The sequence below is a fragment of the Lathamus discolor genome, chromosome 11, assembly GCF_037157495.1.
Source record: "Lathamus discolor isolate bLatDis1 chromosome 11, bLatDis1.hap1, whole genome shotgun sequence".
Classification (NCBI taxonomy): domain Eukaryota; kingdom Metazoa; phylum Chordata; class Aves; order Psittaciformes; family Psittacidae; genus Lathamus; species Lathamus discolor.
In genome coordinates, this window is record NC_088894.1 from 3,145,771 (window position 1) to 3,169,160 (window position 23,390).

The 23,390-nt window shown below is 47.6% G+C and overlaps 1 protein-coding gene and 2 long non-coding RNA genes across 3 annotated transcripts in view; 1 reads left to right on the forward strand and 2 right to left on the reverse strand.

The window, feature by feature from the left end:
- Nucleotides 1–370: 370 nt before the first annotated feature.
- LOC136020460 (uncharacterized) lies at nt 371–6,040 on the reverse strand. Its single transcript, XR_010615338.1, has 3 exons — nt 5,845–6,040; nt 4,706–4,843; nt 371–2,260 (listed from the first exon to the last, which is right to left on the reverse strand). It is a non-coding gene; the product is annotated as an uncharacterized LOC136020460 (long non-coding RNA).
- Nucleotides 6,041–9,472: 3,432 nt separating this feature from the next.
- On the reverse strand, nt 9,473–17,272 carry LOC136020244 (uncharacterized). Its single transcript, XR_010615256.1, has 2 exons — nt 17,094–17,272; nt 9,473–13,429 (listed from the first exon to the last, which is right to left on the reverse strand). It is a non-coding gene; the product is annotated as an uncharacterized LOC136020244 (long non-coding RNA).
- RPS21 (ribosomal protein S21) overlaps nt 14,579–23,390 on the forward strand; it is a 161,539-nt gene continuing 152,727 nt past the window's right edge. Inside the window, exon 1 of the mRNA XM_065691129.1 lies at nt 14,579–14,584. The gene's annotated coding sequence lies outside the window, so the exon portion shown is untranslated. The remainder of the gene's footprint in view (nt 14,585–23,390) is intronic.

The following is a 23,390-nucleotide window of genomic DNA, read 5'->3' on the forward strand; positions in this document are numbered from 1 at the left end:
TGGAGACAGATCTGCAGCGAGTCTGGGGGGGTCACTGCAGCCTCTGACTATCCCCAGTTAAATGCATTTCCCTTGGTTGTAGACTTATTTTCCTCTGAGGCTCTTTTACTCTGGTGACCAAAGGAAAACGAGCTCGGATTTGACTGTGCACAAAGGAAATCACATCTTTAACATAATGCAGGCAATTCTCATTATTAGTTATATTAATTACTATTACCATTGCACCAAAGGGTTGTAAATAGGTAGCAAAGAAACATCCCCTTCTCTTTTGCACTGTGTAGGGTTATTTTTTCCCCTCCAGCATTTCCTTGATGGCACCAATTAAGAAACACAAGACAAATGTTCGGGAATCAGATTGCGGGTGGTAATTGTCTTGACAATGAAGAAGGCAGAGCAGAGCCCGCAGCCTGCTGCTCTGCAGGTACCGCCACGCTGCAGTGCTGACAGCAGTAAAAACTTGTCTCTGACAGTAAACTAAGCATGTATGACCCGGAAGACATAGAGAGCAGATAAGGGCAGTAACAGGGACTCCATTTAGTGCTATTAAAATGGTTAAAGTAGACTTAGGATCAGAGATGCCAGCCTGAAACTTGAGAAGCTCTGAAAGTGAGGAGGGGCAGATGGATGGCCCGTGAGCCAGGCTGGTGCTCTGGTTCCCACAGCGCAGCCGACTCATCCCATCTTCCCAAGCTAGGAAATTCAAAAAAATAAGGATATTTCACTATAAAAATGGGGTTTTTTTGCAAAGCAGCTTCCCTGAGAATATTATGCTGAAAGGACAAGAGGTTTCATCATCACTTTGTGGGATTCTGCCAGTCGTTGCAGTAAGAGAAAAGGCTTTTTCTGATTAAAATACCAAGAGACACTCACAGGTACTGCCCTATTCCCTGCAAAGCTATTGCTCAGGATGGGACACATCAGCATCTTAAATATTTAGTTTGGATCTGGGTCGCTTGATGAGGTCTGCAGCGAGAGGCTGGCGCAGGCTCAGTCCTCAGGCCTGGTACCAGGACATGGCTGTGACCCTCGAGACACCAGTGATACTTGGGACAATCCTTGTCTCTTTCCCCTACACCCTCCAGTGCTGCCCTGCAAGGACCATCAGGGCAAGGACCACTGAGTCTGACATCCGAGCATGGATGTAACGATGCTGCAAAAGCCCCTTGGATGTGTCTAAGAGAACGAACACCTCATTTCATTACCGTCAATGTGACAAACGGATTTATGGCAGAGAGTGGCAGAAAGTGTCCGACACAAAAAATATGTTTTTTAATCAAGGCCTGATCACCATAAAAAAAATGCACTATTTCAGTCAAATGCATCCAGTTGCAAATACCCTATATGGTAGCATTAAGATGTAAACTCTCAGATCTATTATAAATGACTTTTTAAGGTAGCTGAGGCTTGGAAGATTTTGACACAGGGAAGGATGAGGGGTATCGTAATTCCATATGTGTCCAGGGATTATGGACTTCCTAATGAAATTTCCAGGTTTTGGGGGAGCTTTTGATATACATCTGTTACAGCTGCCATGACTAGTACAGGTCCTGAGGTAGTGTTGCTTATTTTTTGCCCATCTCCCTATAGCTTCCCTTGTGGTCCATAACACTGAGGTTCCCTGACACCTCATGCACAAACTGCTGTGTCCCATCTGATGTCCGTCTGATGTCTTCTGTCTTTTCTCCTGTTCTCAGCCTTCCTTTTCCCTGGGAAACTCCAAAGTACTTTAAGAACAAACCTCATCTCCCACAGCTCAGCAGCCTCTCCCTGCTCTTTGGGCCTTTAGTCCCATTTTCCCATCCATCCTTTCCCCCTCTGTTACTTTCTATCCCGCTCCATGGATGCCCAGAACCTCAGCTACTCCATCAGGACAGCAAACCAGATAGGTAAAAATGAAGGAATAATGTTCTCCAAAGCCTAACCCAATGGATGGATTTTCACATCCCCACCAGCATCTCACTCCTGCTCCTTCCAGCTGCGGGACCGTCTCTCCCTGCCTGCCATCCTTTACCCTCCATCCTATTACAAACGCAGCAGTGGATCATTTGTTTCTTGTCCTTGAGGCATTGCCAGTGTGCAACCTGCCGAGCTGGCTCCAATTCGTCATGCTATTCCTCGTGGCTGGTTGGTTCCCCATCTCTCTGTGCAATAGCAAACATATATCGTCCACAACTTCACTCCTTCTCTTTTATCTTCCACTCCATCTTCTGAAGGTGTGTTCATCTCTTACATTCCTGTTTATGCTGGGTTTGAAGATGGTCTGCAGAAAAAAAGCTGGGGCTGGTTTATGTCAGTAAAAGTATAGGAGTTGCTTAAGCCACTGGGTATCAGCAAGTATCAAGACTAAGGTAAGGAAAGAGAAGCAGGAAAACTTGGAAATTTTGATCCAAGTAGTTCTTTTCTTCCTTTCACCCATTCTAATCTGGGGGAATTTGGCTAAACCAAAAATACCCTAATTCATGGGAGCAATTTACATGCACAAAAGAAATGGAAAGGCTGCTACCTCCCCACTTACAATGACTTTTTGTTTCGTTTTTGCCCTCTCCTTGGTCTATATTGAAAACAGTGGGAGTGATAAATAAGCAAGACGAGACAGAAAGAAAACTGCCTTTACTCCTTTGTTTGCTCTTTTCTGGAGTTTTTAGAAGAGTTTTGCATCAGTGTGTTCCTATCGGTGCATTTTGCCTGTGCCCAGCTGAATTAGTGCTACCTCCCTGAAAAGCAAAGCACTCATGGCCCCAGGAGGGAGGAGAGGTGACTCTCCCCATTCTTTGGCAAAAACAATAGCTGTTTTGGGGATAAACAATGATGAATTGGCTCCAGCTTCTTGCCAAAGCATTAGGTAAGCAATATAGCACAGTGCAAGTCAGTCCTGCCTTTTCCTGGTTGCATTTGTGCCACTTCACCTCTTTAAATGCACTGGTGCCCAAAACGCCCTTTGCTGGCTGCCTGTTTATGGACGACATTGACTTGAAATGGGCACTGCCCAAGGGACACAAGATGGGATAAGTGAAAGCGGTGCCGTGCTGGGCTCTGATCCTCCCCTCCAGCCTCCAGCCCTGGTTCTGCAGTGTCTGTGTGTCCTTCGTTTTCTGCAACCTGCACTCAGCCCTGCATTGCAGCAGCACAGGAGTCCCCTCGCCTGCTTGGCTCCTGGAGCTCAGCGCAGGGCTGCACCAACCCACAGCTCACTCAGGGGTGGAGGGGAGAGGCTGGGGACAAGTCCTGGGGGACCCCATCCCTTGAGGGATCCGAGGTTTCCCCAACACAGCTCCAAAGTCTACCCAAGGGAAGCCCCTTTGTACCGGAGCAACCTCCTCAAGCAAAGCAACCCATATTTACTACTAGTCCTAGAGGGAAACAGCCAATGCTTCAGGATAGATCATCTCTATTCCTGTGTGCTGCAAAGCTCCACTGGACAGACAGACAGACACGCATTCAGGAGAGCCATGCCAGCAATGGATCCTGGGCTGATGTAATGAAAAACTGCCATCCAAAACTGGGGGGGTGGGGTGGGGGGGGGGTGGTGTTTCTTTCCTATGTCCTTCTTCCTCACATGCACCCCCCAAATGGAAGAGGGAAACGAGCACGGTCGAACTTTTGGCACAGCCTCTCCATTGTGGCTCGAAGGAGAAAATGTTGGGTGCCAGATTTTTTACTGCAGTGTCAATTAAAATGCTTGGACTAAGATGATGGACACATCGCGTGGAGCTCAGCGCAGCCTCCTGCCTGTTAAGAGACATATTAGAATAAAGAGCAAATGATTCCTGAGAGCAGGGGCTGCTCGAGAGAAAGACTTAAATAAAACCCAGCCAAGGGGGAACCAGCAGGTTCGTGCCAAGGTCTCTCAAAGCCTTTGGATGGTTCGAAGGGGCTGGAGGAGGCTGGCAGCTCTCAGGTATGAATCCTGCCCATGCAGACACGCTGCAGATATTTGTCTCTCCAAGTGTGATTACACTCAGAAAAGTGACTTGCCATTACTGCCCTTGTGGGATTCTGGGTTTATTGGCTCTAGATCATTTTCCAGGGTGAAAAAAGAAGCCATGACAGAAATTAAGGGGTTTCGTTTCTTTCTCTTTGTTTTTTCCTTTGCTTGCTTGCTTTCAGGCTGGCAGCTCAGCAAGCTCACCGTGGGTTTTGGAGGTGAAGAAGAGCCATAGCTCATCCCACTGGTGGGACATAGCGATGGGAAGGGAACCAGCTCCTAGCCTGAAGTCACTGCTGTTGTGGCTGTGCTAAAAGGGGCAAAATGTAATAAGAGACATATTTTATCCCTAAAGTCAGCAGATTTGAGGGTGAACATGCAGGTCTGCGGAGTAGGAAGCTGTTGGGTTTTGCAGACACATCTGATGTGTGACCATGCTTTAACCTGATGGGATTCAGTAACAGAATGCAGCGGGGACCAGCCCGCGCCGCGGTCCAGGGGATGGTGATGGCCCTCACCGGCAGCACAGGCTTCTGCTAAACCTGCATTAACATTTAACCAGAGCAAACATGGGCCTGCTCAGATGGGGAAGGACCTTTCCTTCAGACAGGGGAGGAATTAACGGGAGTCTCCAGGGTTTGTGCTTAAGTGTATTGTGGAGTTTGTGCCATTTGGGTCATTTCTTTGATTTGCTAATTAAGTTTTTCATGGATGGTGCTTAAGTCATCTAAGTGAAAAGGATGCTCTTTGCTCGCAGTATGTATGCATTTAGTAACTTACACCTGGGTTAGTCCCTGCTTTTTGCTGCCAGGTCCAGTCATGAGGGGTCAGCAACAGAGACAGTTTCCAGTATGATTTCCTCTGGCTGGGTGTGAGCATCACTTGCTATTGAGGCTGCAGCCTCACGCTCCCAGTGAACTGTAAAACCAATTTAAACACGACATTTCACAAATTAATGCAAAGCCCACTGCAATCACACATCGGGCTGCTGAGGAGGCATATTCCAGCCTGGAATTTGTTACCTGGCCAGGCCTATTCGTCACTGCATGAGAAGCAAAAACTTTGTCCCCTTTTAGCCCCTTGGTGCAAGGACAAGTGAGAAACATGGAGACACAAAGGGCAGCTCCTGCCATCCTCTGCTGGGATGTGTTTTTAACCCTGCTCCCAATTCTTTGGAGTCAGTGCCATGCTGTGCTTTAGGTAAAGGGGTATTTTAAGCATCAACTGCAATAATCAGCCCTTTGGTACCACCTTTCTCTCCAACATAGCTCATCAGCAGATCTCAAAGGACTTCCTGAAGGTGTGTGAATAATTACCTGCTGCGTGAGGAAACTGAGGCAGGGGGAAGCCTGCAGGACACAGGAATGAGGATGAGGGCTTTGTATCCTGTGGGAGCTGTGCTGTGCTGCGTTGCTGAGGTGCCACAGGCAGCAGCCGCCCCACTCCCAGGAGCTAGGTTTCAGAGGCAATTAGGTGCCTAATGATGCAGGCAGACACCTGGTGGCATTTGCACTGGGAATGAGGTGCTTTCCATGCCTAGGCACTTCTGAAAGCCTCACAAGGCATCTACCTGCAGCTGTAAGCACCTGCAAAAGCCAGAGTGCTTTCAAACTGCTGCCTGGAGGCTGCTCTTGCTGTACAAAAGGCAGGTTTGGGCCTTCAGCATGGGGGAGAGGGCTAGAGGGGCACCACTTACTCAACCAGTCCCTTACAAGGAACACCCATCACCACAGGCTTCCCCCAGCCACTATCCACAGGGTCCCAAAGCAAAATCACTGCACACAAGACCTGTCACCACATCTGACCCACTCTTCCAGTGCTACCTTTGGGTGAGTTTAACAGCTTTTAGAGAAGGGTTTAGCAGAGTCTTTATCCCTTTTGCACAACCACCCCATACCTGCACCCATATATGCTCATACCTCTTACATATCCAGGCATAAGATCCACTTCACTTAGCAGGGCAGAGGCAAGCCATAGTCCTTGCAGGTGCAAGGGTGAGTTTGCTGGATGCCACATCCGTACATCCCTCATGCTCATAACCATCTCATCGGGTTTATAAGCACTGCGGCCAGCAATTTTGCCATAAGCTCTCGGGAGACCTCAGCTGGAGTTCGGTTTGGACAGCAAACACTCATAGCTTGGGGCATCAAATGGCTCAGGAAGCTGATAGATGGGGATGCTTAGTAAATGCTCTGATGCTTCTCCACTTCCCAGCTCCTCCCATGTTCCAGCAACAAGCTACACCTGAACACCTCACCCAGGCTTTAAAAAGGCTCTCACAGCTTTGTACCCCCACTCTACCCATCAGACCTCAGCCAAAACCTGCCTTGCTAGAGCTTCCCCCCAGTCTTGGAGAGTGCTGCTTGCACCATCCAGCTGGAAAGCCAACAATCCATCAGTTTATTTAACCCAGTACTTCTAGGTGACTCCCTTAATTGGGAATTTATTCCAACGCTGTTTGGCAAAAAGCAGAGTTCACCCCTCCTCATATATGGTTTATTGTCCCTGTTTGTTGAAAGCAGGTAGAGAAAAAGAATGGCTTCAGTAAATGCAAAACAGTCTATAGGGCAGAATGGGTCTCCTCCTCTTCTTTCAGAAGGTTTTATTCAGCTCAGGTTTTCTGTATGATACAGTGATGAATGAAATAGCTGGGAACAGTACAAAGTAATGTTATTTATCGAGCATAGTAAAAGAGCATCCCCTCTCTTAGCGTGCAATTTTGGTAACAGCAGGGTTTTATGATTAAAATGAGATTTCCCTCAGACCATTTCAGTTCATCCCAAACTTAAAAAGAAAGGTCTTATGTAGAAGTGGTGTTGGCCTGGTCTTCCCAGTGCTCCTCATGTCTTTCAGACATCCATCCCTTGGTAAAGTCAAGGAATGGATGAACACCCCAGTCTTGCTCACCACTGCACCAATTTTGTCATCAGTGGGTCCTAACCATCCATCAAGTCAAACCCCACCATCACCTGGGACATTTCAAACTAAACTGAGCAAAGAACTGGCCCTTATCATAGCTCATCAGTTTGGTGAGCCCAAATCTTGATCTCTGCAAGTGACTTCCAGAGACCACTTAAGTGTCACTGCAAGGATGCTGTGCTCAGGATGGGTACCTGCTTTCTAAAACTGCTCCTTATGGCTCCAAATTCAATAAGCCCTTTGCAAACGTGCTGCAAACTTGGGCTGGGTGATACCAGCTGACTTGGGTGGCACATGCTTTGGTACCTCGATGACTCAGGGACCCCGCTTGGCAGGGCTTTGTTTAGAAAATGCCTTATGCTTGCTAAGCTTGGGATGAAAACCCCTTTCTTTTCATTTTGTTTGGGGGTTTTTATTGTTTTTTAAACGGTTTGTTTGCTAGTAAGTTCACAGCATGGCTGAGATAGCACATTTGTGTTGTTAGGTACAAAGATAATGGAGCTGACAAGTATGTAGAGAGGAAAATGATTTGGTTACCTCTTAGCGATGCAGCAGCAGCTGGAACGAGCCCCGCATCTGTGGCTGCTTCCAGGCAATTATTGCTTCCCTCCCAGCACTTCTGACAAATGCTTCTGCCCTCCTTCTCCTATTTGTCAGATGCAGAAGTTGCCATGAGGAGTGGGTTCCCTCCTTTGGCTTCTTTTAGCTTTTCTGTGATCAACCGGCAGTACTTCCATGGGGAAAAGTCCAGCCATTGTTGTGGTGTGAGATTCCCCGTGCGGGAGGGTGGGATGAGCCTCAGCACTGGCTGCATTTGTGCGCTTTACAGATACCCCGAATGACTTTACTAATATCTGTAATTGAAGAGTTTCCCACGTTTGGGGTCAGCTCTGGTTTAACGTGGGTTTACTGGTATTCCCCCTGGCTGTGCCAAGAGCCCATTACACAGGGTGAAGAGCTCCCCTTTGGGCCAACCATTGCCTTCCCTCTGCCACCTCCAGCTCTTATAAAAACAAACATGGGCTCCCTAAGTGCAATTAGCATCTGAGGAATGCCAAGAGAGGGAGATTAATCATTCATAAACTAAACAAATACGGTTCTGATCCCATTAGCCAACAGACAGCATCTCCCATTAATTTACTTCTGTTTGAGGTGCATCTATTAACCCCTTTTAATCAGCTATTATTCTACTTAAACTCTTAGCTGGGCTTGGTTATCAGAGGAAGGTACCCTTCTGACATGAGATCACATTAAGATTATGGAAAACTTGTCAGGAATGAAGAGCCTTGCATTCGTAATTGAGTTATAACCTAATTAAAAGAAATGAGGTATGCTGCTGAGGAAGGCCCTGCCAGCGCTGCTTCTCCTGAGCATCCTTTTCCCTCCTTCCAGAGGTCTCTCTGCTGAATTTTGTCAGCCTAAACTCAACCAGGCAGGTGTCATCATCATCTGCCTTAACATGCTCACCCCCAACATGTGGAGCTTTACTCCGTGTATTCCTTTGTACCTATGACAGAGTTGAAAATCTAATGTTTTTAAGAGTCAAAGAGGCACATGCAGTTCATATACTTAGAATCATAGAATAGTTTGGGTTGGAAAGGACCTTAAGATCATCCAGTTCCAATCCCCCTGCCATGGGCAGGGACACCTCACACTAAACCATCTCACCCAAGGCTTCGTCCAACCTGGCCTTGAACACTGCCAGGGATGGAGCACTCACAACCTCCCTGGGCAACCCATTCCAGTGCTTCACCACCCTCACAGTGAAGAACTTCCTCCTTATATCCAATCTAAACTTCCCCTGTTTAAGTTTTAATCCATTACCCCTTGTCCCGTCACTACAGTCACTAATGAAGAGGTTATACTGACCAGCTTGCAGCCCTCCACTTAAAGTTGATCACTGGTGGTGGACACATGCCTGCTGCAGGACGGGCTCACTCTGCCCCCTCAGTTAGGGAGCATTCTGTCTAGGGAAAATAGAATAGTTTAGGCTACTGGCAGCAGTGTCTTAGATCTCCAGCTTCCTGAGATCACCTTCAGTGAGCTGCTTGTTTCTGCCCACATCTAGGAGCAGGAAGCATGAGCTGGGAGAATTGTGTGCCCTGGAGATGCTGTCAGCATCCAGCATCATGGCATATGGTTGTAGCACTGATGCAGGTCGAATGGAGCAGCCAGGCTGAGCAGGGTAGGAGATGATCTCCTGCCTTGGGATCACTGCTTTGCATTTAATGCCTTAAGTGAACACCAACAGAGCAAGGGGCCCTGCCTGGGAGCAGGCAGCAACAGGGTGCTGAAAACACCACTGGGGTGCTGGCTTTGCTCCAGGGTTTGTATCACTCATTTGGCCCAAAAGTGAGAGACGAAATGAAAAGGCTGTCATAGAATCATAGAACGATTTGGATTGGAAGGGCCCTTAAAGCTCATCTAGTTCCAAAACCAGAACAGCTCAAATAGATTTCATTTTCCTTCAATTCAGACCAGAATTTTAAGAAGAGTTGGTGATTTAAGCCCGGAAATCTTGCTGCTAATTATATCCATTTTCATCTGGGTGTTTCCACACTGGGGATCACTCCCATGCCAGCTCCATGCAATAACTCAAATAAAGGAAAAGGAGTTAAGTCTCACCTGAGCTGCCCAGCTCCCTATTAGCCCAAGGTAAATAGCTCTTACTTTCTCTCTCTTGCTTCTTGGGCTGTAGTGGCTGACAAGACCAGTGAGATGAGAGCCCTCCCTTCTTGCTTCAGTGCATAAACACTGCATCTTTGGGGATTTGCTTTGGTTAATTTAGGAGCTGCTTGAACTTTGCTTAAAGGCGCCTGCATGTTGCTGTCCCATGGGGTCACCCAATGTGTTTGTCATAGCAGAACCTGCAGTTCGTTAGAGGTACTGAGTCAGCTAATTATTCCCAGAAAATGTAGTATAATTTAATGAATTATGCATAAAATATTAACTAATTGTGAAGTTCCCATATATATACGCGTAGGCTGCAGGGCAAATGCTTCCCCGCTTGAGGGCTGTATACAAACTTGAAACATATAATACATGTATTTAATCTAGGTTGCAAGGCAGGGTGGCTGTACACCGAGGACATGAGCATCTGGGGGAGACTCATGGAGATGTGGGGTCCCCTCCCAGCACTCACGGAGAGGAGCTGCAAAGCACAGCACTCTATAAGCTAGGGTTTACAGTGAAGTCTCCATTGATGGGACCTCAATCTCTAAACCAAGTAAATCTGGAAAAATTCATGCCTAATTTCGTGGATATTGGCCAAAATGCTGCTTTTTTCCAGCAAAGATGCTATGGTGCAGTATTTGCCACCGCATCCATAGGTAAGTACATCCTTCTCTCAGGTGTGCTGTAAGGACAAACCCCCATCAGAGCCTCAGCCCCTGCAGCCCCCTGAGGAGGCACTGGGGAAGCCCTCCCCTCCCCAAAACACAGCAGCCACAGAGCTTGATCCATGGATATCCACTTCAAAGATGCAGATCAGCAAAGCGGTCCCCCTCTGACAGATACTCATTTCAGCGCGCTTTGGAGACATAAAAATCAATAGAACAGAGGGAACAATAAAGTTTCATTGTTCAGTAATGAGGTAGATGGCATCTATCACAAACTCCCAAAGTGCTGCTCACTGCAGGATTCTTCTCCACTGTCTCCTCCTGGCTGGAGATAAAGAGCCTCTGGGGCTGAAGTTGGACCTCAGTTAAATCAGAGATGGGCTTAGCTGGGAGAAATCTGAATTCTGGAAGATGAGCATCCCTCCATGGCTGGACTTCATTGCTTCTTCCTCTTGCATGCACTACCATAGCAGCATCCTGATACTTTCAACTCAAGATCTTGGGATCATTGGTGAGTCCCAAATCTTGACCTCTAAGGGATCCAGGAATTCGTGCAGTCATTTAGTCTGCTCCCACCATGGGGATGTCCACATCATCGTTGCGGCGGGTGGCACGGCAGCATGGCAGTCAGCCTCTGTGCCAAGGGACTGGCACTGGTGGGAAGCTCTGGCTCTCCGGATAGAAGGAAGGACACCTGAGGACCCACCTCGAACCCTTCGGCTCCAAGGATGCCAATGCCAAAAGAGCAGTTCTAGAGGGATGGCTGGAGATGGGGAGGCTTGGAAAGGAAGGAAAGCCTGAGACAGGTCAGCATCGGAGCTGGACCAACTGCCAACAAGGGGATGGTGGAGGGAATGCAGAGGTAATGAACAGGCTGCGGCAGGAACCAAGTTTGTCCTGAGGTGCAGAACCCTGGGTGCTGATGCAGAGGACTCCACCAGCCATATCTGGGGGCTCATGAGATGCCTGGATGGTATTTTGGATACAGCAGGAGCTGGAGACCAGCTCTGCAGGTTCAGGCCCTCAGCTCCAACCCTGCTGGTGCCCAACTGCCCTCTTATCTTCACCAGAGGCATCACCTAGGAAAGCATTTCTTCCCTACACCCACATCTGCTTTAAAAACCTAATTTGTGCTTCATTTCCTATTATTTTAATATAACTTTATATCACCTGCTTTTTTCCTGGTTCTTTTCCCCCGTTTTTTCTGCTGAAGAAGAGGAAAGGAGATCCTGGCTGCTGGAATCATTTAAACCTTTCAAACCTGAGACAAGGCACATGCTGCAGCATCCAGGAGGGCACAGGCTTGTCTCTTCCTGGTGCTCAACTCCCTTGTACTGTCACGCTAACAGGAGGAAATATGCAGTCACCCTTGCTGCATATTCTGGCAGGGTTATTGTCAACTTATTATTTTTTGACTCAAAGCCAAAAATGAAGGGCATTTGCATCTTGCAATTTTGCTGTTTGCTTGTGTTGCTTATGTGGCTGGAAATGACCTACAAGGAGTCAACAGCAGGCAGCCAGGACGATACGGGAGTGGAAAAGAGATGAAGCTGGAAAGTTTGTATCTCATCCTAAAACATCCCACAATATTTAGTTAGTGGGAAGAGAGCACTTAAAAAGCATGTGGCAGTTTCAGCTATAGACTTATTCCTGTTTTGCAGGGGGTTGTGTCGTAAGAGAGCACAAATGGGATTTGGATTTCTCCCTGAAAAGAAGCAAAAAAACAAAAGCTACAATTACAATAAATAGAGCAGCCAGATGCTAGACCCGAACATGGAGATGACTCTCATTAACACCCATGCAGGCAGTGCAGAGAAAGGAACCACCTTGCTTGCCTTTCCTTTGTTTTATTCTCTCCCCTATCGCAACAACATCATCTTGCATCTTAAAGCCTGAGGATACCTTACTGGAGGGCAGCAGAATTTACATAGATGTGATAATGAAACTGCACAAATATAATTTACTGTAAGTGGTACTGAATTATCTGACAAAGGAAAGGTGAGGATCCCTGTGAAATACTGCCTCGCACCAAAAAAAGGGGAAATGTCCTGAGAATAATACCTTCTTAAAGACAGCTTTGCATAATTGCTCTGTACATCTGACAGGGCTGGGATATACTTTTTCTTCTAGGTGTCAAAGACTCAGCATTGACTGAAAGAGTGGTGCACTCTGCAGTCTTTGGTGCAATGCCTGGTGCATTACGCTCACGTTGTGAGACACCTCCTCTTGTGCTTATGAAATGGTTAATTCTCAAAGATAAGAAGAGTTGCTGTACAGCAATCAAATGGAAGCTAATGCACACCTAAGGCTGCAGGCAGCAGCAATCCGAGCTGCTGGCATCGCATGAAGAGTGATAAAAAGAAATAAAAGATACCTGAATTTTAGCTATATGAAGAAAATATTCCCCATGCACACACCTCTCTGCTGTGATGACAATGAAACTTTACACATGTCTGTGCTGGCCCAAACTCTTCCAGACTGACTGTCAGCATCAGAGCACATTTACAAAGGGAAAAGGAGGAAAAGAACTGGATTTGCAAGAGGGGGGTCCCATCGCTCCCGTTTCCTTCACAGGAATAATAGTATCCTAGTCCCAGGAGTTATTTCCCTGCATACAAGCAGTGGGACTTGATGGAGGAGGAGAGCAATAGGGACAGGCAGCCTGCAAAGGATGTGGGTGCAGGATGTACCAAGACCCAGCCCTGACTCAGTGCACTATTTAGATGCAATAAGCCACCGGTGCAGATGGGGAACACCTATAACTTAATTTACTCCATTGGCTTTAGATGCTGTGGTGGAAACAAAAGCAGAAATTTGTTGCAAACACCCAAACACCAGCAAATCTCCTCTTGAAATGTCTTAACTCATCAAAGGTCCATTTCCAAGCTGCTGTGGTTGTCCCCATGTGCCATTGTGCCACGACCCTAAGCCAGGGTTGTCTTGCTGGCCTATGTCTCAAGGTCACGGATTTATGAACTTGGCAAATGTGTTTCTTATTCCTCTTCTTTTGAACACTTTTCCAGGTAAAGCTGCTGAAGACAGCCTTGCACTGCAGCTGCCTTTTGGGCTTAATCTGGAGGAATTTTCAGGTTGGATGGCTTTTCTCAGCATACAGTGTTCTTTCTGGGTGACATCTTCCTGGGTCGCATCATTTCAAGGCAGGTCCCATCCTCAGTTTCAAGTTCAAAATCAACTGGGAGCAGTGCGGATTGAGAGGCTGCTAAAGGAGGCTCTCACACTTCATTATCTGCAGGCAAAACAAAGTAAAAGAGAAATGTTCACGTAGTTAGTAATTACTGAGCACGGTATTCAGATAGCTGCTTGGGCAGATCCCCCCAGCTGAGGTGGAGGAGACGCAGACACAGACAAAGTGCTCTTAGTTCCCTTCTTCTGTGAACAAGTCTCTGTATCCTCCACTTAGTGATTATTTGTTTCTGGAATGAGTAATTATCAGCTGTAGAGACAAAGCTGCTGCAGTGTGGAGCACAGTGGAGCTCCGACGGGTAGGAGGGATGCCTTTCACCGGCTGCATGCGTGGTTGTACCCTGCCAATGTCAACCAATGCCACCTGCAGTTAAAAGGGGTTCTTCTAAAGACAGGTAAGCCCCAAAGGGGACAAATGTGAGGGAACGCAGTGTACTCCTCTCTGTTAGAGCCAGTAGAAAGCTCAACTGTCTGCTCCCCCCAAGGGGCAGGGAAAGTCCTTTGGGATGCCGAAGCGTCCTGCTCCTTTCCCTGCCCTTTGAGTGGAGCAGGATGGCTGTAGCTGGTTTACACTCGGTGCATGCAGCCACAGCTACCCCCAAAGGTTGTCCCACCCCTGGCTGATGACAACATGGTCACACACGGGTCACTTTAAATCACAGCATCTGCGAGTGCCCCTTCCAGAAATAGTGAGGTGGAGGAACAGCAAGAGGTGCCTCATTTTGCCTTCAGTTCTGTACAGGACAGAAGTCCTATGTGGCTCCATGGGGAAGCAGGACCAGGACCAGGTTTGCAGGCAGTCCCCGGCTGCCCATCACTGACTCAGCAACTTCAGGCAGCAGAAATAATATGATTCCAGGAGGTTAAATTGATTGCCAAGGAGGTCCAACAAACCTGACAGCCCCTGAGCAGCGCAGCTTCATTTAAGTTATTTCAAGGCAATTCCAGGAGGGCAAAGAGGAGAGCAGCAGTGGGAGCCACCGGCTCTTAAAGAGCACAGTTGCATTTTCCCAAGTCATTTTCTCTTCTATTTCTTCCTCAAAGAAGAAAAATTCTAGCAAATAAAACCCTTTTTTCCCCCCTTTTTTATTGCGTGAGTGGACGCAGAGCAGAGCAGGAGCTGAGCCGCAGTCTGAGCTCTGCACTGGGGAAGCAGGAGGATCGCTGGGCGACTGCATTTCTGAAGGCTGCACACGCGATACCAGGAGCACTACAATTAACTATTGCACTGTTGGATACCAAACAAATTACCTGAGTGGCTGCTCTGCGGCACTTGGGCTATGGAGGAAGCAGATGATGTACTAGTTGCCAGGTATTTTCATAAGTAGGAGATAAGAGAGGCTGGAGGAGAGCGCATCGATGCCTTTTTTAGATCTATGGTGCTTGAGGCATCTGTCAATGCTGGAGAGTAAATATTTACTTTTCAACATAAAGTCCACATAATCACTTTTCTACCAGTCACTTACTGCTTCTGAGTGTTCCTTACTACACTGGTGATATTTGCATTAGCTACTTGCATTGGCTATAAGATTCACACAGTTGTCAACCGCATGTAGATTTCAGCTGGAAATCCCTGGGTCCTGGACCACAGCTGCTGCAATTGCTAATGGCAATTGAGAAGAGAAAGCCGAGATATTTCCACAGCAAATAGCAGGCAGAGATAAAGACGGAGCTACGGCATGAAGGTTATAATAACAGGCTCATTAAATTAAGAGTCCCATTGGATCCACAGCGTGCAGATGTGGACAAGAGATAGAGCTAGACAGAGTGAGGAAAACTTGGATTTTGAGGAAGGGAGTGTTATTAAACCCATTTCATTGATGGGGGAACTGAGGCACAGCGATAGAAAGTGACCTTGCTCAAGGTCAGATGCTGAATTTTCACAGAGGAAGAGGAGCTGAACCCAGATCTAGAAACTGAGGGCTCAGTGTGATGCTGTGGGACCATTTCTGCTCCTTGCACACTGGAAACTATCAGTAAATCACTTGTGCAAATGTGTTCAGGGAGATGAAGAGAAGCAGCAGCACTGTTTGACCTGAGCAATAGTGAGAGCTCAGCGCAGCTCTGGTGCGGATGGGGAGGAGGGACACACAGCCAACATTGAACATGTCTGATGGCTGGGAGCAAGACACCGCTTCAGCCACGTCTCCCTGCTCAAAGATACCAAATGAGACACATCAATAGCTTCAGAAATAACCCTATGAGGTTTGTTCTGAAGGGTGGGTGCTGGTGGGGAAGCCTCAGCACCCAGGGAGCAACCCCAGCATCACCCACTTGCTGATGGGCAAGATTAATTCTCCAACTCGTGCACGAACCAAAGTAAACCCCAGCCAAACAAGCAAACATGGTTTACAGCTCAAGGAGGCCCCAACAATAAGCTTTGCTGGGACATTAATCTCAGCTTGCCCCTCTTCAGGCCATGCTCCTATGTATGAAACGCTATGGGCCAGATCCTGGCAGGGTTTCTCCTGCTCACTCCCACCCTGTTTTACAAGCACTAATTCAAACTGATGGAGCTCTTCACACAAAAAAGCTGCTTCTCGGTGTGCAGGTGGCAGGATGTGCCCAGCACACCAGCCTTCCATGCCTGCCTGCTGCTTCCCCCCCTTCCCTTCCCTTCTCCCCCCATCCTTCCCACAGTGAGTGGTCAGCGTTCTCACCGCCCTGGCATGTTGACATGCCAGAAATATCTCTGCTTCGCTGCCTGTGCTCTTGGAAGTCTTTTGCTGCTCTCTCACCTCTCCATGAGAGAGACACATTCATCTGTCAGCTTATCGGAGGAATTTCCAACAATCTGTGGCAAAGCTACAAGTCTCAATCTTGCTGCAAGTACCTAAAGCCAATTAGCATACAAGATGTTTCCCTCTCACACAGTGCACCACTGGCCTAAGGGATTTTTTTTTCCTGTACATCATCTCTTCCTTCCTTCTTTCTCTCTCTCTTTTTCTTTCCCTCTTTCTTTCCCCCTTTTTTCTTTCTTTCTTTTCTCTTTCCATCTTTCTCTCTTTCTTTCTCTCTGTCCCTCTTCCTCTCTTTTCTGTCATTCTCTCTTTTTTTATCTCTTTCTCTCCTTCTCTCACTCCAGGACTGATAGTAAATAGCAGCACACAGCAGCATCTGCCCAGCATAGACGGGGCATAAGAGAAGATCCAACGCATCAGCCAGGATTCACCGTCTCTTCATTAACTCCTCAGCTGCTGCCAGCCCCGCTCAGTCGGTGGCAGAGGGATGTGGGGGGCCGAGGGGGTCCCAGGGCTGGAGGGATGCAGGAGGGATTCAGGGCAGCGGAGTTGGGGGGGGGATATCCCGCTCCCCGGGGCCGGAGCGGCCGGAGCTGCAGTTTACCGCGAGTGCCCTCTCCTGGAACCGGCTCCTCTCCACTCGGGTCCCCTTCGCCTCCCGCTTCCCGCAGGGAAGCTTCAGGAATCATCCCCCTCGTCCCCGTTCCCCTCTGGCCCGTGAGCGCCCAGCCCGGCGCCAGGACCCCTCCCGGTGCTCTTCTTCTCCAGCCAGACCTTCGCTTTTATTTTGGGGCATAATTAATCCTTTTGGCAAGCCAGCTTCCTCCTGCCAGCGGAGCCCGAACGCTGCTTCGGCAGAGTTATCCTTGTCCATGTGCTGTCAGCTGGGTGATGGCCAACCAGCTTTGCCCTTGCTCTCACACATCCAGCGTGCCCTATGTATCCTAAAGGAAAAGAAACACATACCTTCCACATTCCTGGGTATTTTATTTGGGGTATATCCATGCATTTTCCAAAGAGTGGATTTAAAGACTCAACGCTGCTGTAACATAGCTGGCCCATAGCACTACAGGGTGATTCTCATCCCCCAAGCATGTTTTTCATCCTCATCTGAGATGAGAGTCTGACACTGAGCCACTCCTGAAGTTGGGTTCCTATGGACAGGGATGGCTCTAACCCCAGATTTATATGGGCAGATTGGGATACACACCTGCATCTCTTCATTGCAGAGACCTCTCCCTTCCCACCTGTCAGAGCATTCCAGGCCAACGAATCCTTAAACCCACACACACACTTTTCTTTGGAACTGGGACATAAGCAGCTTTTCCATTGTTCCATCCATAGTTATTCTTACAAGCAATTAAAACAGCCAGCAAATCCGCAGCTGGTTAGAAGGCAAAGGTCCTTCCCACCACGAGATCCCAGCAGATGAACCAGTTAAGAGGAACTTAGGCCAATTTATTTCTTGATAGATAATGATGGGAGTTCTCACCAGGGATCTGTAATTTTCTGTTGATGAAAACCTGCCTTTCCTGATTTGCAGGGTTATCCGTCTTTCCCAACTCCAGGGCTCTTGCCAAATTCCCGGGCAGCCCTGTGAAAGTGCCGTGTCCCACAAGAGCCATGTATTTTAATATGAAGTAGTTTTCTTTGCCCTGGAACCAGGAGTGGTTCTCCATGCTGACAATCCATAAAAGACCTAATGACCCATCGGAGGACCGTTAACCAGCACCGTGGCTGTTCCAGGCAGAGTTGTTGTTTGCTTATTTGCCCTCCCCTGCTTGGGACTTTAATTTCTGGAGAGGATCCTTAGGGACCCGTTGGATCTTCAGAGATCTTCTAGTGCTGAACAATTAAGAGTCAGGCTGAAGGGTGGCTTAGCCTCTAAATCTAACCGCCTCATTCGTCAAGGCAAGCTGTGTTAAAGAGCTGTTCCAACAGCCCCTCTGTACCCCAAAGAGTGGACTTTTCAGGCAAAACCCCATTATTGCTTTCCCCAAATGCTTGCAAAAGCGACTGCTAATTTGAAGGAGTTTTTGTCTTCTAACTTAATTGGCTCTGCTTATAATTTAGAGCCATATAAAAGAAAACTATTTACGCCCCGCTGTATTTTCACGATCTACAGTTAACATTTGTGTGTAGCTGGGAATTATGAGCTGGCTTCATTCGGTCTCAGAAATGCTTGGAAATACTTAAATGAAAAAACTATCTTCTGAGGTCAGAGCTTTTCTGTGCTGCTGGGGATACAGGTGGGATGGGGAGATCTCCCCCATCAGCACCACATGCATGTGGAGGCCTGATCCTGGCCACCTTGCGCACAGCCAAGGCGGTTCCTTGATGCCAAAGGGATCTGCCATCAGAAGGATTTCCCACTGGCATCCGAAAGCAAACAGGTTGGTGCAATCAGGGTGCTGAAGCACTCGATGTCCCGGCTGAGAACTGAGGAGGTTGTCTCACGTGTGACCAGCATCCCTCAGCTCCCACATATCACATTTAGCACTAAGACAACTCTCCGACTCTGAAATGGACTTAAAACCTGTTTGTTCAGGGGCTTATGCATTCTCCAGCCTTCCAGATTCCTGTTATTCATTAAAGATCTTCCCTTAATTATTGTTTTTTCCCTTTTTTTCCCCCTTTTTATTTTTTACCCTTGGAGTGCCCTAATTATACAGAGCATTGATTTTACAATGCATTCATGGATTGATTGTACTGCCATGCTCCTCCCACAGGAAACAGCTTGCACATGAGCTCTTTTTGATCTCTCCAAAGTATTCCCTGAGGTGAATCAATGGCTCTTGCATCTTGTCTCTTGCTTTAGTCTAAGGAAAGCTGAAGATGTCTTGCTGCCGAAATAAGCTTCGAGAGAAAAAATATCGGAAGGGAGAAAAAGGGAAGGAGAATGATTCTGTTCTCCCCTCCAAAAAAAGATTGTCTCATGTTCAGCAAAGTATGTTCTTGTTAACATAATGTTCTCATCCAGCTCAGCCAATTGCAATCTAGGAGAAAGCACGGGAACTTCCATATAATTATCCTTAATAAACTGGCCAAGATTAAAGTAATGATATCTTAAGAAACAGAGTGCTTAATAAAACCTGTATCTATATAAAAGCATGAAATAACATGCTAAAAGGAGGCAATTTACATAGTTTATGGCTTTGGCACCTCTGTAACAGAAATCTCCAATACAGTGCTGTTAACCAGACCCAACTGTTTAAAACAGACCATCTCCTGCAGTCTAAATGGAGGGTGTTAACTCCTGTTCCTAGTGATGCCCTATGGAGAGGGTAATGGATTAGACTCAGATTCAGGCTGAAGGCTCTAATCCCTGTGTCTTAATGACTTCATGTGCTTCCAGCCCTGCTCCATGGGGGCTTGATCCAAGCCCCCGATACCATGGAGACTCCCAGGGATATCCAGCCCTTTTGGCATCCAGTGCAACCAGACCCCGCAAAAAAAGCCTTGACCTTGAGGAAATCATCCCAAATTCTGGATTAATTCAGAGCTAGTGCCGAGACCTTTGCTGGATATTAAGGGGGTGATTCCTGCTGCCAAAAGCTTTGTGTAAAGGGTTTGATTTCCTCTTAGGTTAATACTGGTGAGTGCACTTCTGCCCATTAGGTTGCTCAGTATTAATTTCGATCAGCACAGGGTTCGTTTTAGCATGCTCTGCTGAGAGCCCTGCTGATTGCAGCGGTTAATTACCAGCCGAGCATCATCTCTTTAGCATGTGGTAGCAGTGTGCCAGACTCCAAGGGGTCCTGAGCCCCAAAGATGGCAAGGAAATGTTGATCCAGCTCTATGGCCCCTGCCAATATTGAGCAGAAGTTTTGAGTTTCCCTTTACTCAGCAGTTTCTCAACCAAAATCTGGAAGGATGGAGAGGGAAAGGCAGATCCCTCTTGTTCAGCAGCTCACCAGGGTCCAGCCCAGGATGCCAAACAGCAGTTTTCAATCTGGATCTGCCCAAGGTTACGATGCTCTGCCCTCCCCTCCGTGCCACGCTGCCTCTAAACTCTGCATTGCAGCATGATGTTGGGTTTCTCCACCAGTGTTCAGGTGCTCGAACACCCACTCCTGGAGTGCTGCTGTGCAGGTGTGTAGGTGCATGCAGAACACGCTGTTAGTTGTAATATATATCTGCATATGCAATATAAAAGCAGGTTATTTCTCACCTGGTGAGCTGAAGGCTCTGATTGCTGGCTTACGTGAAATATTTAGATCATGCACAAGAGATAACTCATAAGATATAATGTCAGTCTATGACGAGAAGCTAGTCTTTATTATCACAGGTGTAAATTTTCACACCTCTGTTATCAATTTTGCAATTATAACTGGGTTTCCTGGTAATTTACTACTCACTACCATATAGGATGAAGAAAATGATCATTTATCCGCCTTCAACTCAATTAAATATTCATCGTTCCCCAAAAAAAAGGGGGAGAGAGGATTTAAATCACTTCCAAACTGTTCTCCAGTATCTTTTTTCTTAAAGAGGAAGAAGTTTGCCTTGTAAAAAGCATAGATCTGATGCAAAAAGAAAAAGACAATAAGAGCCTAATACATTCAGGGATGCAGCACAGATTTGGCTCATCAGTCATTTGTGTTGTGGGAGTCCAAAACAGTAATAAAATCAACACAAATCCAGCTTTAACATGAGAGGGATGAAAAAAGTCAGATGAAAGCAGCATCATTCCAGCTCTGATTAAAGCAAGCAGGTCGTGCTTGGAGAGAGGGGAGCACAACAAAGTTCATTCTGACTCGTGACTTTTAGCGTGGATGCAGCTGAGCAAACACTGACCTTTCCTTATTTTTGCCTCCTTTAGGAACTTAGTATTTCGTACAAGAAATCTGGGATTCCCTTGTTTGCAAGTCGGGAATTTTGGCGTTTGGGTTTGGGGGTGTTTCACTTACTTTGATTAATACGAGCCTGTGCTGTTCCTGGGGGAGAGCTGCTCCCTTCCCGAGGAGCTGGGTCTGTCCATGGGAGCTCAAAGCCAAGCTGCAAGCATGGTGGCATCTCATCTCTACTCCAGCTCTGGCAGACAACTCACTTTTAAGGCTAAAGATAAATATCAGATACTTTCCCAGCGCTGCTCCCAGGGCTAAAGCTGGATGCTATGGAAGGAGCCAAATTTGTGACTGCAAAAAAAACCCCTCCTCATCCCAACCAGCATTCATTACTCAGGAGGGTAACCCTCAGCACCTTTCTCCTGTGTCGTTCTCCTCCTGTCCTGCCTCCGCCCTGTCAAACCCCCTGCCATTAAATCTGTGATGTCTCATGGCTCCAAACGCGCTCCGGTTGTTGGCTAATTCTCAGTGAGACTTTTATTCCAAAGGCTTCTCCAACAGCCTGATTATATAATAACAGCTTGCTCATTACCCCGAATATAAATAGTTGAAGTATCCCTCGAGAATGGACACAGCTGGTGGAACTTCCCATATTAGCACCGCATTAATATTTATGGCAGCACTGCGTAAGTATGCAAAATATTGGCACCCTTCCACGCCAAAGTTTACACATCTGTCATTAAAGCCTCTGCCCCAACATCATGGGCAGGGCAGGGAGCGAGAGAGGGGACCCTGCATCCCAGCTGAACCGCGATGAGACAGCTCCAGCTCTCATCCGGCACCGTTTTCCCTTGTCTCTGAGTTAATATTCGGGAAGGATGGCACCCCCCTCATCCCGCTGTGCCCCCGTGCTCCATATGGCCACTGGCATCCACCTGATTTATGGGGGTTTGTTTTGGCTTATGAAGTGAAATATTAAAGGACATGATGAGAAGCAGCTAATTGTACATATAACCTTTAAGATGTCTCGGACAGGATTCCAGCCTTCACCTAGGGTTATAAAGAGAAAGTAATGGGGCTATAAAAACACATTTAAGTATGCCTTTAAAGTTTAAGGAGAGTTTAATTGCAGGCTCTGGGGTGCCTGGGAGGATGGCCTCTCACAGGTAGTGTTTCCCCAGGAGAGGCTCAGCAAGGGCCAAGCTCAGCACTGAGCTCCCAGGCTTTACCGGCCCTGAGGAGAATTGTTTTGTGCTAATAAATGTCCCAGCTGCAGGTCAGATTGTAAATGAAAGTGATATTTAATGGCCCAGATCCTCCCCTCCCTCCACTGCTTGTGTCAGGCTCTGGCTTGGTTTAAATCCAGGTGTTACTGACCTGTGTACATGACTTTGGGAAGGTTTTGTAGCCTGACGCTAGTTTATAAGGCTCCCAGGGATGGAGCAGTCGCAATGAGACAGGTTCACAGCAGCCTGAGCAGATGCATGAAGGTCTCTTGGTGTCAGCATGCTCCCATCAAGGCAGGACCTGCTGCCCAGCAGCATCCAGCACCCTGAACTGCAGGAAAAGGGGCATGGAAGAGGAGCATATCTATAATAACTTCCATTGAGGGCAAGTAGAGGAAGAGAAGGCAGAACAAAATCTGGAGCATTTCTAATGGCTACACATTCATGAGCACCCCGAGGCTCCAGTATAACTGTCACAGCCTGTGTTTGAGGGCTTGGGGGCAAGAAACTCCCACATACCAACAGCACAATGGACCTCAAGGAGCTGATAACTCTGAATGACATTTAAATGGGGGCACACAGACATTAATGACATGACTAATGGAGCTGCAGGAGGGGCTCCACTGCCTGAATTACCCTCTCAGAGACAATACTGGGGTTGGAGAAGGGCAATGCTCTGGCTGCGTTCCCAAGCAGGTGTCCCACTGAGCTGCTGCAACACCAGGGATGCAGCTTGGAGCTCAGCTCTGCTGTTCCGCTGTTGCTGAGGTCCTGCCAGGGGTTTGTTCTGCAGCTGGAAGCACCAAACTTTGTGCTATGAGGAATGTCAACAACAGGGTGTCAACTGCTCAGCAAGCGGAGGCCAGCTCGCAGGCAGCTCTGCTCAGGTCTGTCTGCCACCTTGGATCTGCAGAATGTCAAGGGAAGAGACATGCAATAGCTGCTTTGCTTCTCCATCAATCAGTCAGTTCCACATTCCCCTCGGAGCCAGCGTTGATGGAGCAATATACAATCTGCTGGCAATGGTATAGATAGAGCAGGGGGTTTCCACCTTGGGTACACGGTGAGACACCCACAGAACAGCAAGTATTTGGGGAGGATTGCTTGCAGGCTGGTGGAGGGTTGCTCAGTGCATGCACAAACTTTCCCAAGGCCCCCCAAAGCTGATGGTGATGCAGAAGAACAGGTAAAGGAGTGGAGATGAGACCTGCTGTCTGCTCCTAAGCAAAGGGGAAGGTCACAGGCACCCA